Source organism: Vanessa tameamea, chromosome 4, assembly GCF_037043105.1.
Source record: "Vanessa tameamea isolate UH-Manoa-2023 chromosome 4, ilVanTame1 primary haplotype, whole genome shotgun sequence".
Classification (NCBI taxonomy): domain Eukaryota; kingdom Metazoa; phylum Arthropoda; class Insecta; order Lepidoptera; family Nymphalidae; genus Vanessa; species Vanessa tameamea.
Genome location: NC_087312.1, coordinates 5,437,270 through 5,455,701, shown reverse-complemented (window position 1 = coordinate 5,455,701; position 18,432 = coordinate 5,437,270). Strand labels below are relative to the sequence as shown.

Here is an 18,432-nt window from a genome sequence, read left to right as displayed (position 1 = left end):
ATCATCGCAAAATTTGCATTTAAATATTAAGTATGCGCGTGATGCTATATCCGTATTAAATGGTCAAAGGCAAATTGAATAGTTTGCACAAAAACAACTACATAATTTCTAGAAACCAATGTCCTTAAAACGTTACAGTGATTTTCTGCTTGAATTAGACAAAGCTTGAGACAACATTTTCACCGCCGCCATTTCGAGCACCGACCTCAAAACCAAGGCTAGCCTGAAGTGACGTCACCCGCCCCACCGAAGCCGTCTACCATTGTATGGGAATTGGCATCGTGCTAACATAATGAACAGAACGATGACTCGACGGCGCCTTGGCTTATTGTAGTCATTCCAGTCGATATGTTCCGAAGTTATGTAATTATTCCGTATCGGGAGTATTTTGCTATTTATAACGTTATCATTCTCCTTAATGTCTGCATCGACATCCGCAAAGCTAAATGTTACCCGCAACAACGTTTGTCATTATTATTATTATTATTTTTATTTATCAGAGTTGTGTATGAGGTTTTTTTATGGATTTTTAAAAATATTTTAAACCGCACAACATAACAGTTTATCGTCCAGTTTGTAGGGGCATAACGTGATACGGTGTTATCAGTTCAGTTGAATGACGTGATAATGTGTATGTATTTTGGCGAATGTGTCGCGATAAAAATATTCCGGTATGGTTTATTACATTAGATAAGCCAACTAATGTATTAAACGATTAAATCAATGATATTTATTATTTATATAATTGCACCGTACCTGGCAACATTATATAATCATAGTACTTAAATTATAACGATGTATACAAATTAATCATTCTTAAATATATGAATAGTTTTCAAACGTCATTTGTTATAATTATAATATATATATATATATATATGGTTTATTTAGTGTTTTTCTTTGATGTCTTGCGGTGTATGTAATGTGTTCAAAAGAAGAGGATCTACAGTAGAGGAGCGTGTCCGTTCACTCGGCAAAGATTTCCACGGTTGTCTCGATTGTCCGCGCTTTATTTCAATAACTCGTTTGGTGCGTAAACCTTTAAAGTCGCTGTCATAGCCCCATTCTCAATCTCCTCCGCACTTTCCGTGGGCGGTAAAGGCCATAAGGTTATAATCTAAATGCTAAATAACTTTCGTCGCATTTCATTTCGCCTTTCACTCAAGATTTATCATGAATTTATTTATATAACAACAGATCAGTCACATTGTAATGATTTTAGCATTAGATATAAAAAATAAATAATTGAGTTACTACTAAAACTTTAAATATTTAATGAATTGATATATAAGTACGTAGAAATTGCAAGCTAATGCGTTTAAAGCGGTTATGTTTATCCCGAGACGTTAAACAATAGGCAAGCGTCGTGCATTGTACGGGCTTTTGTGCATCGTGGTATCGGCGTGCAACAATAGGGATGCCGACGTCGTCGCCCGTACTCCTAGTGCAGCCAATGCTTATCTTCGATTTCGGTGCAATCTCATTTCCTTACCCGAAAGTTACTAGAACTTTCGAATTATCCCCGTGGATAATTATGTACATGAATTATAGATGTAATTTATTTTGCTGGTTAACGTATCAAATTACGCTTAAAATTCAGATGACTACCGATTCACTAATAGTCCCATATGGCCTGACCTATTATTGAACTCGTAACGATAGGTACCGCTGCGTCAATCAACAAAATAAAAATGTATAATTTAGCATTTGTGACTACTCAAGCATATTTGGTTAACGATAAGTATTCACATTTTGTAATAGATAATATGATTTATGAAATTTACTGCTAACGAAACCATATTTGGCTATAATTTAATTATTACTCATGCTACGCTCGTGTATCGACCCAGAACTCTAGGAAATAAACCCGATACATTTGCGATTAAGTCCGCCATCTTAGTGTAAATTGTCACATGTTCCAAGCGCAATCGAGAGCTGATCAAACAAGCCCGCCCTCGCCCGCATCCCACCGCACCGCGAAAACGTCTCCCGTGATTAAGCCTTCAATTACGCGATATGACGAGGGGGTCATATTTGATTAGGCTACGTGTTGTGTTGATTAAAACGAGCTTATTGACTTATTCACTTAATCTAACCCACTCGCGCCAAAGTCAGCGTATCAAACCGGATTTCGGAATATCACTTCGCATCTGAAAACGTCGTGACTCGTGTCGTCATCTGACATTAAAATGGCCATGAATCATTGACCATGTGTGAGATGATTATGGGCAGAACGAGTGCGATCGTGAGGATGGTCTAACCGCCTACCTGTATCTACGCAGACTACAACGTGTGACTAATAAATTAAACATTAGTTAGTATTACCGCTATGAACATATATATTGACATGTAATCATATTGTTTAGTACGTGTGTGTGTAGTGTCTGCTCTTGTGCATACAGAACAGATAGCGACAATAAAGCATCCAGATATTTGGGTTCCCGCGAGGGACATTAAAAACCGCTGTACGCAGACAATGCCATGGGCACATTGCACGTATAACATAAGCGTAAATTTTGAATAATTACACTTCTTTTTCCCTCTCGTGTTGTGGCTGTTCCGGTTCAACTTCATACTGAATAACATTAAGGAACTATTTTTTGAATTAAATATTTATATACAGTAGCTATTTTACAACAAACTGCGTCAATACAAATTTTATTTTTCATCGATTAAATAAAAAAGTCGCGTAATCTAAAGTTAAATTAAATTACATAATTGACAAGAACGTTTATAATCGATTGTGTCACGATTGGATGCGGCGTCGACTACTTGCTAAGTCAACTAGATACTGACATCATCGCGGTTCAACACTTGTTCATTTTGCTTACCTCTTTCCTCATGGACTCGATCGTGTCTAGAAACTTTCGCAACAAAACAGCCTTAAATACTAAACTTTGAAATTGATATTTTTCTTTGTTACGTTCGCTTTTTTTTAACTTTGGTAATTAATTACGAACACTTTCCCTTAAATCTTAACAATACTTACATATACCTAATGAAGTACAGTACACAACAAACATTTAAACATAATTACAGGTGCAAGAATTATGTTATTGTAAACGAATATTTTATCATTTATTATAAGTGATATATAAAAAGTTTTCTCTTTCGTGTTTGTCTAATGTCTACAGAAATCACTGTTTCGTTAAAATGTACTAAATGTAATGACTCATGATATTTTCAAATAATGCAAAATAAAATCTTGTACTTAAAATATACTTCTAAAGTGTTTCGTGTTTAATTGGTTTTATTTGAAAACGACAAATACCTGTACGTGGGTTGGGGCGACTTGTGACAGTTGCAGCGATAACCTATGCTTTTCGACATGACGACGAGTCAAAAATATATTATTGTGTACAGGTCCACCCACGCATCCACTTTCATCACGCCGACATACGCTTTAAAATAGTACTCGTCTAATAAAATCGATGACTCTTTAAAAATACAAACAAAAGGACGATGCGTTGATATAATTTATATTTGCACATTTTTTTTTATAAAATTTTAATAGTTATACCGCAAGAAACGGGTATTATATATTTTAACTTATGACATCTCTATATGTTTTTAAGACTATTGGTAATTTTAATTATAATCATTCTATATTTTTTAATATTTATTATAAATGCGGAGAATATAATTCGAAACAAAAACTATATTTGATTCATAAAAAATCGCTCTAGTAACAATAGGTTTCATATAAAATTAATGAACATATATTTTGTTTAACAATGACTTTGAATTGTTCTTTACGTTTATCATATGATTAAAAAAAAGATACTCTACGAACACGATCTGTTGTATTATTTTAAAAGCGAACATCAAAGAGACACCTGTCGATTACCGAACCATTAAAATGGATCACTGCCATTGTTATCAAAAGAGGAAAACGGAACAGAGTGCGCTTTGCGAATCGATAGGCCGGCCTTTATATAGTCCTTTTTACTATTTTCAGAGCCTGCTCGCCAAATGTTCCGTTATAGAACATTTGGAGCGTTTAAAAGCTGCCAGTAATCTCGACTTGCGCTTTGTCCGGTATGCCAGAGTTGTTTCACAGGTTGCGAACTTTGCGGCCGACCGCGTGCCTGCCCTCCCGCGCCGATTGATGGCTCTCTCTACCCGCCTATTCATTGCTGCCGTGTTCAGAGTCACGTGGCCAAACAAACCGACTTTATACAATACATTTCGAACAACCCATTCAAAGACAATCTTATATTTCCACAATAATCGTAATAAGACAATTGAACTGAATTACCTGTTAGATACGTATTGATGGATATTTTAGATGTATTGATAGATTTGTAATGTAATTTATTTGATGTGTATTTTTTCTCGTTTGAAAAACAGATGCCAAAATAATCTTATTATGTATTTAAAAGATCTTATAACGAAGCACGATTGTTAAATATTTGCGTATATCAAGGTCACAGTTCTCAAACCCGGTTTAAATTAAAATTGAGTAGCAACGAAACAATTATGCTTAAATAAATTACATCGAGACATTCGTGTGTATTTTATTATTTGTAATTGTCTTTTTTTTTTATATATTTCTCCATCATGTGGTTCATTTGTCCTGACGTTTACCCAGAATTATGAATTTAAGATCGAAATAACATAGACAGATAATGTTTCGTAAAGTGTGACAATAGTAACGAACCGACAGATTAAAACAATATATTTGAAAAGGAATATCTTTGAATATCAGTTTGTAGATTTGAGATAAGTTCTGTATGAAAACAATAATAATTATAATTGTGTTTGTAATATAATTAGCAGTCTACAATTACATATAACATTTTTTTTTAATATTAGTAGGATAATTTAAAATTAGAACAACGAAAGAGAAAAATGATTTATGGATATTATCTGTAGCCTAGTAATATTCTGTCAGTTCGTTATTATGAGCAGCTTAAAAGATATATCTAATACATTTCTTAGATCGTTTTTAATCTGTTTGTATGTCTAGTATTACTGTCGTTCGTATTTTGATAATTTACTTATTTATATATAAAGGACCAAAAAAACTTAATTACGATATCAATTTACAAAATATATTAATATATTATTCCAAATAAAAATGATAATCAAAATATACTTTATTAAAATAGGTTGTTTACAAGCATTTTTGAATAACTATACCATAAGACTAAATCCATTCGATTCTATAAAAGACAGGAAACTCATTAGTTAGTTTTTAATACATTGAATACGTATTGTTTTTATCGTCCATTCAAATTGTATAGAATAATAATAATAAACCAAAAAACTTGTGAAACATGGTACACTTTTGAGCTATTCGTTAAAATTATCCACTTTACTAAACTATAGTTCGCCTTTGGTGTAACCCAGTTAATGTAGGCCCTGTCTGTATTTGATCATTTTATCCTAAAACCAATTAGCATAATTAACACGACTGATCAAAACCCACTGTTTTGCCGGCAAGCATTCATTAACATTGCACGACTCTGAACATTCAGGTAGCATGCTGTCGCTTGTATTAGATTTTAAAATCACTCAATCTGACCTGGATTGAACGCCAACCTGCTTTAAATAATTGCTGTATAAATTGACGTTCAATTCTAATTGTGCTAGCGTTTGGTTTCGCTTGAATATTCGGATACTAACTGTAATGCGCACGGGTATATTTGCTGAGTCTATCAAATGAAACGATCTGTCCAGCGATATTATTTTTTGTTTGATATAATTTCATTATTTTTTCAAACAATAAATAGAAGTAAATATTGAAGTTAATACTAGTTCTTACTTTCACATGTCGTGATAAGTAGGGTGTCACGTTTCGTTCGCTCGCTCGTTTCCCCACTATCCGTTGAAATTGCCCTCCGATTGGAATCGTACGCTCCTTGTACTAGCCGATAATTTGCTATTAAAACTTGGAAAAAAATCTCTTGCTCTTCATAGTTATATCGAATTATTTTATCTTTTTAATATTTTTTTGTTTCAATATACTTATAGACTTCTAGTACCGTATACTGATAACTATCTTGCAAATGTCTTGTATGAATATTGACGTACAATATATACGTACATAAATTCCTTTGAACACTATAAAATGTTTTCGTCGAGAGAAGTGACGCGCGAGCTGTATTCTCGCTTTCTAAAAACGTTGGTCTCTAAATTTAATCTTTCCACAGAGCTGATCGTGGATGAAATATACCGTCGTGCCGTGTCCATTAGGCAAAGACTATTTTTGGATAACGCTCGGATTCACAAAATTATATTTACGTTCACTCGATATTTCGACATCTTGCATGCAAGAACAGGACAATCTTACGTTACGGCTTTGTTATATGAGAATATAAGTTTTATTTTTTCATAATGAACTCGTATTATGCTTCCTCGTTTAATGGAAACCACATCGACTATTCTCACTAGCATTTCCAGAGTCGTCAATAAAAAATACCACGAATCGTTCGCGATAGGGAGGGGCGGCGTGCGGCGCATTCCTACATGCCGCGCATTTCCATCCGATATTGCGCCGCCATTATACCCTGCTCCTCGGGCCCCGCTCAACCATCCCCCTCGCCCTTTAATTAAACGGTGAGGCTCGAGAGACACGTCTCTAGCAACGTGGAAAATCACATAAATAGCTCACAAAGTTAACGCACGCTTATTCAGTCCACTGACACTACATCCGAAGTGCCAAAATATACTAAGTTCTCTACAATCTTCTTATCGAATAAAATGTATGGACTGATTTATAAGATCGAAACGCGTTCCATTAATTTAAGGAAGATATATGTCTGCAGTGCTGTTACCATAGCGACGACAAGGTAAAACAATGCGTGTAATTTAACAGCATTAACCTCCTTTCTCAGCACATCCGTAATAAAATAAAAGCGTCTCGAACAGGGTCCATAATCGCAGTAGGCCTCGTCGGTGGGTGTCGGGCGTAATGAGCGCGACTTTATCTGTGGCCATTTGCATGCAAAGTGTATCAGCCTCGACCTTGGCACCTTGCATCATGCTACACGCACAGAATTCGACGCCGACCGCGAGTTTTACGTCACCACGTTCTTCCGTCGATATGTTTGAAAAATTGTTCAACGTCTTGCGCAAGTTTTACAGGTCTAATTATAAAACTTGACTTACATGTTATTACATAGTAATCATAATTAAAAATAACCTTATTGTTGTATTTTTTACCTTCACAATCATTTTAATACATATAATTTTATATACCAGAATGAGATAAGGCAAATAAATTAAAATATTAAATGTGTTTGAAATGTCAATTGAACCTGTCGCCATGCAGATATGCATAAATGAAAATGGACGATATCGGACAAAAATAAATCATTGCTTTTTATAACCTTGTTAAAGTGTGGTCGCTAGAACATATGTTTCGATTGCATTATGAACGGATGTACGTCTTAATATAGATGTAATTATCGAATCATAAATGACAGTACTTTATCTAAAGTTGGAAATTCGGAGTTTGTTCCCGCATCTTAGTCTCGTCTGATACGGGACATACGTTAGTAAGCGCGCTCTTCAGATTCAAACGAATGAAATTGTATAATACTTTTGTACTATTTTTGGAATAATTCATATAACCTATATGAAATACAAAAAACATGTTATTTTTGTTCAATACGAATATTACTTGCCAGTTGTGCAAACTGCATGAATCGCGAAATTTGTGTTGTGTTCGCATATTTGGTACCTACATGAATCGTTAAAATAGAATAAGCGTTATAATTATAAATATGATGACAGACTTGCTCGCCGAATAAATTAAGAAAATGTTATTTGATTTTGCAAATAATTAGATGAATAAGCATATGTTTAAATAATATTAATAAGATGTTGTTTTGATGAATAGTCCATTTGACCCTGGTTGTTTACTTAAAGAATTTTTTTTTATTAAGACCGAAAATTATGCTAAAATATTAATAAAGTTGCAATAGTAGTTTTATTTTGTAATAGTTGTGTCAAAATAGGTGTTGCAAAAGATTTTTTTGTTTTATATAATGTTTCATTGACTACATAGTATAAATTTTAAACGATTAACCCTTTGAGGAGCACATTTTTGTATTGAACAAATTTTCAAAATCATAGGTGTGTTGGGAACTTTGGGATCGCTGAATTATATTTATAGAAAATTCGGTATATTTTTTTAATTTAAATTACCGACAAATCTGATCATAATATCTACAATAATATTAAACACGATATATATCTTAAAAACAGACCAAGCCGACACTTTAAGAACAACTGAATTTATTTAGAAAAAAAAAGGTTTTTCGTTTACATCATTTATAACTTGACAATTATAAATTGCTAAATATACACTTTTTACATAAATATATATAATTTTTTTAACTTAAATATACAAGACAATAGAATGAATACAATTATTGCAAAGTACAATGGAAATAATACAAAAAATCCAAAATGTGGTACGTACATGTATCTACGTCGCTCATTAAATGGTTTGATTGTCTGAATTATACAGAACACATCGATAGATCAAGCTTTCTCTAACGCTTAACTTATAATTTCAGGAAGGAAATAGATTATACATGTTTATATTTTGTAATTCAATGACATAAAGCATATTATATAAAGAAAATTATTTGGTAAAATACAATTAAATATGAAATAATATTTACCTTAATTGTATGTATGTAGAATGTAGATGCTTTAGCTGAATACTGAAATGTCTTGATCACATCAATATTAATCATTATTTTTATATTAGAAAAAAAGGAAATTATGCTAACGGTAAGATAATCCGCTAGCAACTCAGAAGCTCGATTCATTTGCAGAACTGTGTTAAGCCTTATCTTGTTGTTTCATAGATAATAAAAGATAAGAACAATAGTACGATGTATGAGCCGACGCGGTGATAGCTGTCTGCATATAGCTGCAGGCGAAGAGTTCGGAATCGGTCGCCAGGGGATTACTATGATTAATTGTAATATTTCTGTTTTATATTTTAAATTAAAACTTCATTTTAAGACCTCGTCTCTTAGTAATTGAGCAATGTCATCCGCAGGTCATTCGAGAGTATCAATTTATTTCTTATGCCGATTTAAGGTTCGTTCACACCAACCAACCTCCTCTTAAATATCTCCCACCGTGCGTGGGAGATCTTTAACAGCACAGACACAAAAAAATAATAACATACATTATCTTATCTTCTATTATTATCTATGTATTCGTAACGGAGCCGTTTTTGTCTATGAATGTTTGTCAATAATTGGGAGGGAATTTTTGTATAGCTGTCTCTTTCGATGTTTTGATTGCATATGCGATTAGGTTGAAATATATGCCACAGCACAAGAAAACAGGTGTTAAAATTATCGAGGACTTCCCTTTCGGTTTGTAATAATATTAGTTTCACTAGATGTCATTATCAGAACGGATGTATGCCATATGTTTATCAGTTGTATCGTCTTTGTGATATCCTTTAATGACAATGTGAAATTATAAAAGTTTGGGAACTTTCCTTTAATGCTGCGAAAACTACAACAAAAAAACATGAAGTTTGTAGTAAACATTTTTAGAGCTCCGATTTATAAAGAAAAGACCGCGACAACATATGTTTAATAAAAACTGTTACTGTTACTTACAGTAACAAAATATATCTGAGAATAGAACATAAAAATAAATGGCAGCGTTTGTTCAACAAATATGATATTCATTACGAATGTTTTTTTCAATAAAAAATCTATATTATACACTTGCGATTCAGACCAGATAGATAGTTTGAGATATATTACAATGCATACTAAATAACGCATTCACGACAATTTTCAAGTCGTGTTTTGTAAAATAAGCACATATTAGTGGAACCATTTTAGTCGCTTGGCTCGATACGGATTGTGTTACATTTTAACATATGCTCCTACTCTCTCTATTTTTATATAAAAAAAAATGGCAAACTTTTTGTCCTTTATAAAAGATACCATTGTAGTACCGAGTATATTAATTATAAACTGTATTTGAATATCCATCGTCATCGCGAACTAAGTAACAAGCACAAAACAAGCATGCTTTTTTTTTCTCTGTGCAAACAGACTCATACCCGGACGTGTTTGTGGCGTTTGACGTGCTTGAGTTCTCATCCGAAAATAAAAAAAAAAACACGCAAAAGCAAACTGTTATACACATGACGTTTTCCCCGACGTAGTAGGTACTTCATCCCCTAATAGTAGTAGGTACTGCTTAAGGATAATGTCACCGGTACTTGTTCTCGCGATCTTTTCCTTCAACACAACAACAACAAATCACAAGATTAAACACAAATTTACCACTTCAAAACTATTGAACTTTAATAAGGATTTGAACCTGCACATGATATCTAAACTCAGGGCCGGACCGTAAGTTTAGAGGGCCCTGGGATAACACTACATAGGGGCCCACCTAAGACATATTTAACGTAGACTTGAAACCATACAACCTGATTATTTCGCATCGTCATCGTCTATTTTTGATTTTGACTTGACTTAGTTGGGCCCCCCCTTGAATCCACGGGGCCCTAGGCTGAAGCCCAAAAAGCCATATGGTAGATCCGGCCCTGTCTAAACTGCTGTGTTCACCGTGACCTTTTGAATATTGGAACACTATTTATTTTGTTAATTAACAACATACCGACTGTCGTGCTTTATATTAACATTGCATCTTAAGGTTGCTGGCCTAAGTTTCTAAATAACAGCAATCGTTTCGCGAAAGTGCATTTCCAGCCTCAGGGTAAATCCCGCTTCATGGCGCACTCGTAGGACGTTTTACATGACAATTCCTGTGTCCCCCAGGCGAGTATCGCGTAACTCAAGAGCTTTCGCAGAGCTATCTCGACACGTCACTACTTTACGTAGTTATGCACTTAAAGTACTTTTAATGGAATATACTCATGACATGCCATGTATACCTACCATTACATCATCACTACATTTATATCCTTAATATTTTTATGAAACAATGATATTAAATATTGTTGTATGTTTTAGTCACAGTAAATTATTAAAACAGCTCATAATGTTACCTTCCTGCAATATATCGAAAATAAATCTCAATTTCTCTTTAGAATATTATAACAGAAACGGTGTTCGCAAATGTTGTGTAGTTACAGACTGTTACTATGTAAGGTGAAAGTTTATAGTGATATATGAATACTACAAAATTATAGTTATATATATTCTAGTGAAAGGTGAAGTGTACATAAGGAGATATGCTACATGAACATCAGATTAAATTTTAAAAAGTAATTTCATTATAAACGAAAATTTAATTTGCGCATTCTAAAGGGTCAACAAATACATTTTTCAAAGCGAGTTAGTTGGGGAGCTTCGGGTGTTCTTTCGCGACTGTGTTTGCATAATTGAATATCTACATTCACTAGTCGCGTCACGCGCGCCTCTACCCGACTTGGCATCCTTAATTGCCCTACGTATTATTTGCCAATTAAAGTAAATTCTCATCGTGGACGTGACACGAAACCAGTATAATTTCGCAGCTAAGAGATTTTCACCCTGGAAAGTCCTTTTATGTATGCAAATAAACATATAACAACACTAGCGAATGTGTGCCGTTATTTCGTGTAATTGTTAGACCCGTAATCTCATCATAATTAAGCAAATATTTGTATCACGAAGCTCCATAAATACAGGTGATAAATGACATTGCAATTATTTTAAATTTCCAATTACAAAATTTATTTTTGTATAAAAACAAAAGAATGAACATTAATACGAATTTATGTAATGTCTTATAAAGGAATAAATTACATCGAACTGAAATATTTGAAGACGATGTTACCGTACAAAGATGATTCAAAATTCAACTCGGCCCCACAAATTGCTTAGAATTCAAGGCCATTCGTACAGTGTAGAAAGCGAGTTCCTGATCCGTCCGGGAATGGCTCGCTCATTCCCGACTGCTCAACAGGAATGCGTGCAAAATAAACAAGTATAACCGGTTTGCTTGCGCATCATGCGCTTTGTCCACTCGAAAGCAGACATAGCCTAAGGCCGTCCCTCTCGCACTTGCAGCGCTGGCTCTTACCGCATTAGCATATCACAATCCCGTCATCCTTGCAAGAAAACCACAAGAACGCCAGCCTTGTCATACGACACACATCGTATCTTATTCGAAGTTATCGATTTAATATTCGCCTGCTGTCGGTACTTGCGATATCAGATTATAATATCGCAACAATATTGAAACATAACGATAGTCTATTAAAAGCTTATTTATGTAAGAGAAATATTACAGTATAAACCATTTAATCTTAAACTATTTCGCATATTTTGTAACTTTACTGATAATATTTTAGGTTTGCAAAAAGGTTGCGGTTTGGATGCGGACAATGTTACGTTGCAACGAGCGATAGTCAGCTACGCCCATATATCTTGTGACGGCCACGTGATCTATTGCCGCCGATCAAACCCCGCTACAAGCTTTCTATGTCGTTATAGCCGATTATTAACGATAATAAAATATGTGGCAGAATCGGTTTGAGATATGAAATATTTGTACATAAATGCTTTGTAAAATTTACAAACTATAAAGTTTTGCTTGCGTTACCTAGAAAGTTTTAATAACTGATTGACATCACTGAAAAGTACCTGCAGCCTCTCCATAGGAAATAGTTTAATAGTGAATATTAAAAACATCTTTAAAAATATATTACAACATGTCAAGACCTGGCAAATACAAAACAGGTCAATAAAATACAAAACCTTTTGAATATCAAGACAGACTGAAACTTCGCCGTTCGAATTAATAGATATTCAGGAATTTCTCCAAAACGCCAAATACATGCAGGAAAACTACATTACAATTTGCGTTGTTTTGTTTTACGCTAAAATCACAGAGATGCTTACAAAACATAAAGTTAGAATCCATATGTTCTATTCAACGAGCCATTTCAACTTACAAAACATACAAAATAATTTTATTTCGTGTTCGCGTACCATAGATTACCTAATTAACAGACATTCTGTGCTATTTTTTATGTACAACGAAGAATATAATAACGAACTAAATAAGATTTTGTATGTGGCTTAATTTTTACATTGCATGACGCATCTTTTTTTATAAAATTCAACAAAACTTAATTCTTGAGTGATAAAATAATACATACCATAGTTTTCATTTCTAAACTTGAGTAATGAAATTAAGTTTATTTGAATAATATGTATTTTTATTATATAAGAACTGATTATGGAAATGTAATGCATAAAAATCAAGAGTATGTAATAATAACTTTGAAACAAAATGACACTATTTAAGACATTAGCATTAGCATAGTATTATGTATGCAAAAAAGTGCAACTCATTAACTCGTCGTTTGCTCGTTAGCTATGCAATTCTCTGACGACGTATAAGGTGTGATCATGTGGAAGCAATTCACGACTCCACGCTAAAAGTAGCCTGGCGTCTTTCATATAACAGCTTCACATACTGCCAGTTGGCATCAAATATTCACTAAATACATATTAATATAATAAACATTCGAAAAATTATATACTATAGTAAATATTATGATAAGCTAAAACTTGCCAGATTGGTCATGAGAACTTTATTAAGCAGATTACGAGGAGGCTGCATCACAAGATTAAACTAGCAACTTTAGGGGACGCTGACCTAATATCGATCATTTGTCTTTATTGGTTCTCTCGGAACGAACATAAAATGAATCACTGTTCTTATTCGTTTCCCTTTAGCAGTTTTGTCGGATGTTATTATAAGAACACTAAAACATTTTTCTACTCCGTGATCAAGTACTCTTCTAAAAGTGGATTTGTTTTTATATGACGGTTGGGCTTAGAGACTAGGAGTAGAGAAATGGAATGAGTCGGTGGAAGTTAATTATTTAGCTCAGTTAGTATGAACAGTTTATTAAGTCAATGAGGTTCTATTCATGAGTACAAAGCGAAGGTGGTGCGATTATTATCGCTGAGGCGCGTGGTGCCGAGCGCGAGTTTTTGTCGGCGGGTTCGTTAGTCGGCACGAGGTGGCGCCGCTACAGTACTCGTGCTCGAGTGCGCTCCTCCAACTCTTTAACTGCCTACATGAAGGACACTCGACGGTGCACTCTCCTATTATAAACTGCTCTTTTAATGGTTTGCGCCGATTTTAATTATTTTCCCGATTTTATTTCAAGTTTGTTTTAACATCAAGGTACACACTCCACTTCCGACGCTGTTGCGAATGAACATTTAATTTTAATTTTATTTTGTTACGAACACTATGCTAACGTCGCTTATTGACTCATTATTAGTTATTACCTTTTAAATCTTAAAATCTTCCGCTCTATTTTCGCTTCAAGGAAACGAGGCGCTCCGAACCTCTTGACGCGTACTCGTCCATCGCTGAGTGGAAGTGCTCCGGAGTTCCTTTCTCTAACGAAGACATTCAGAGTTTTTTGTTTAGCACGCCGCTAAGCTATCGACATTAAATTTCAAGGATGAACTGCTACGTATCATGTTACATGATAGGCTACTCGCTCAAAACAACGTACCGGTATCGTATACGAAACGCAAATTCGGACAGTAATCCCGTTAGTTTGCAATAGGCTGACCGCTTCGGATACCACGCCAACAAAATCTATTAAGTGCGCTAGCTCTCTCCATAGCTGCGTACGATAATGCAGGCATTGTGCAGAACCGCCACAGCTTACGGCTACCCATTCGGTTATATTCCACAACTGCTGATTATCACACGCACAATATCCAACAAATTGGATAATACACTTAAAATACAATCGCACTGCGAATGCGTCGTAATCTAGTGATGCGACTGACGATGAGCATATTAATTTGTCGCGGGAATAGGATTAAAACAACAGCGAACGGAATTTACGTTCTAAGTGCTTATTGAATACTGCTAAATTGTATACAATTTTTTTTTAAATAATTCATTTGAATAATCTATGATTGTAATAAAAATAATTAAATCACAATCAACAAACTGGTCGTGCGGAATGAAAAGTGAAACTTATATTGACTTACAGTATTTTCTTTGTATTAGTTAGGATACCATTAATATTATACTAGTATAGTTCAGATAACCTATTATTTTAGGATCTTAAAACTCTTACTGTAATGTGTGCAAATAAAAAAAAAGTTTAAGTTGCTTTGGCAATATATATACGCTTGTTATTTTGAGATACCTCTATTTATCATAAAGGTGCATTATTATTTAATACTGGTCTAAAATAGAAATAGGTTCACATCAAACATAATCACAGAAGGTTGATATAAAATTACCTACCAGACAACCTTAAGTACAAGACGTTTATAGTTACGCAGTAAAACATATCTGACACAATGCAAGGTAAATAAAAAATATACTTAAATACATGTAAATGTTTATGCAACCATATTTATATGTAAGCATAAAAACATAAATATACACTTACCTACATAAATAACAATGAATATGAAATACACAATTTAAACTTTATATTAACCAGTAAAAAATATAAGGTACAGTAATATTGAATATTACCAAAAACTGTCCAATTTCAGATAGCTCAGACTTGAGATTTGTTTCCATCGTATAGTAATCTATAGAAACTGTGTATGTTACTTCCGATATTGCGAATGTAAGCAATATTTCTTACTTTGACAGTAAGATCGCGGCAGCCCGCACCGCGCCGTCGTCTTCGCCTTCCAACTTTCTAGGCGTCCGCGTCGCTTCACCGTGTTTCGTCTCGTGAAAAGTTTAAAACTGTACGCTTTAGGTTCTTTATTGTCTTCACGGGAAATGTCTTTCTACGTTAAGTTTTTTATACTTCTTATTCGCCGTGAATAATACGTATTGCAAATCCGTAAAATATCGTTGAAAAAAATAGCAAACTTTTATCAAACTAAAATATCTCTTAGCAACTAACATCGCCTCGTGACCGTTAACAACATTTTATATGTGAAGATATAACTACTGGTTTTTCTTTGTAGCTCCGCCCTTCAACGGTCCTCTCAACGCTCCTCCCTTTGCTTTTTACTCTGCCATACAGTTGAATAGGATGTATAGTTTTGTTTGAATTATACGTTTTACGATTCGCTGTTCATCTTTGTATGTCACTAATGCCCACACAAAGGCCGTACATTTGACCATTCGTGCAACTTGTACGATCTACTTAGAGAATCGTGTGATTATACGTAAAGTTTTTAAATCTGTATGCAGATCGCGAGTAAGAAAATGAAGAAGTCAACAAACGAATTCCTTCGGGTAATACCCGTGTCAGCGCAAATCGAAATTTTACCGTTGCCGTCGCGGACACCGTCAGTTAACTTGTAACTCACTTTTGATGTATCGTTGTTTTTCAGTAGTTAGAGACGTTGAAGCATCACGTTCGGAAAACTTTTGGGTCCACTGCTTTACAAGCTTGATATTAGAATATACAACGTCTAAAGTTTTCACTAACTTGCTCATATCATAACAACATACCTCATGAACCGCCTAGATAAGCTTGAAATTGTACACTTAGTTGAACTTTAAAACAAGTAGCAGTAAAGACATTGTTTGTTAGTATACTGAGAACAATTTGTATTCTGATATAATCCAAACTCGTAGTTTTTTAAATTATTATCTTTGTGTATTAAATGTTCTGTAATCTCATTCATTTATTGCTATTACATAGGTATTGATGAATAATAATAAAATTAGAAGCTACATATAAATATCTTAAATGAACGATAATAAACTAATTTATGTAATATTTGTCCGTTTCAGGTAATTAAAAACATTTGTTCATACATCATCCACGTAACATGGTAGAAAAGAAACGGTGAGTGCGTCCGTCAGTCTGTCTTTCAGGGTTTTATGTAAATTGCAATCGATAAAATAACCTTCGCTCGTGCGTGGCTCATTTGCATTCATAGGCTCGTAACCCATGCTCATACGCTGTGCAGGCTCATCTGCTAGGCACGAGCGTAAAACTGCTGCCTTGCCTTTTGCAAAATAATTTACGACTGCCCGTGTAATATGTCCTGGACCCGATATGAGTTACCGATGAGGAGCGTTAGGTCGTGGCGTTGCCGTTCCATTTACATATTATATTAAACTCGCCGTCGTCGTAGCCTCTATTCCTCGTCGCCACCGGCCGTTACGCTCCAACTTTTCTCAATTTTTTCGCCCATAAAACGCCCAAAACGAAAGTTTTTCCGTCCGCCTCGTGAGGTCGAGTGTAAATACAGTTTTTATAATGTACTTAGTCACTCTGTCGCCCTCCGAAACAGGACTTCTTTAATAAGACGCTCGTTACTTTTGTACTTGTTCAGAAATTTACGTCATAAATAAACCTTAAGATTTGCGGTTCAAAATCTTTTCAAGATTAAAAATATTGAATTATTTTATATCATAGTCGAGTTTATTTCTTAAACATGATTTTGGATAGAATATTTCATAACATAGATATAATTTTAATAATATGTACTAACTACATTTATAAAACTATTATATATATAAAATACGGTTAATGTTTTTCCAGCCCTCTGCCTGCTTAAAATTGATGTCAAAATATTATCTTAACCATATGAAGAATCGTTTCTGAAATAAATATCACGTTGACATATTTATTTTTATTACCCGAGCTTTTGCGTTCGAAATTAATCTAAATCATACAAACAGGAAAGCGGACTTTAAATATTTATAACCATAATTTATCCTTATTACGTGCTGTAACATAATACACTTAGTCGTTTCTGTTTCACGACTGCCTGCTTCGTCGGAAGAAGCAGTTAGATAAACAAACATACGCAACAGCAATGTTTACAATGAGTCTCTGGGTGAAATACGTGAAAATACGAGCGTTATTTTGCCGGTTTTTTTATGAAATCATTTACATAAGTTTGCCTTAATCTATTTGAAAATGTGATAACTGCGATGGAAGTTCAGGACAACGATGACATATCGACGTTGTTTAATGGACAAATAATAATTTTGTTGTGCTCATAATAAATATTACAAATAATTTATCCTCAATATATTTTATTTAAGTTGAACTGAAGTAAATATTCATTTGTTACAGTAAATACTGGCTAGAATAAAAATTGTATGTAACTATAGAAGACCTGGTAGTCCCTTCTCGTTAAAACTTTTTAGAAATTTGACCCACGATACAACCCTTTTTACACCTTTTCTGTCTTAAAATTTTGTATACCTTTGTAGATTTATTTTTAATCCTAGTCTATCTTCGGTAATTGAGCCTTCTGTTCGGTTCTATTTGCAAAAGCTACTCAGTACTGAGAAGAGAGCGTTCGAAGACTCTGTGTCTCGATAGCGTCAATCTAACGCTCAATTAGGGCAATGCGATTATCCGATCTGTATCCAGAATCATGGACGATTTCCGCGCATCGCCCCAAGACAAGCGCGCAAACTTTATTAATTAAGCCCTGTCTTATCTCTTGTTAGCACTCATTCTATTATTTGTCTTTTCGCCGCTCATTTCCATAATTT

The 18,432-nt window shown here is 34.2% G+C and overlaps 1 protein-coding gene across 10 annotated transcripts in view; it reads left to right on the top strand.

The window, feature by feature from the left end:
- Positions 1-18,432, top strand: part of Mbl (muscleblind) — a 245,168-nt gene that overhangs the window by 195,201 nt on the left and 31,535 nt on the right. The gene's annotated exons all lie outside the window — the stretch shown is intronic.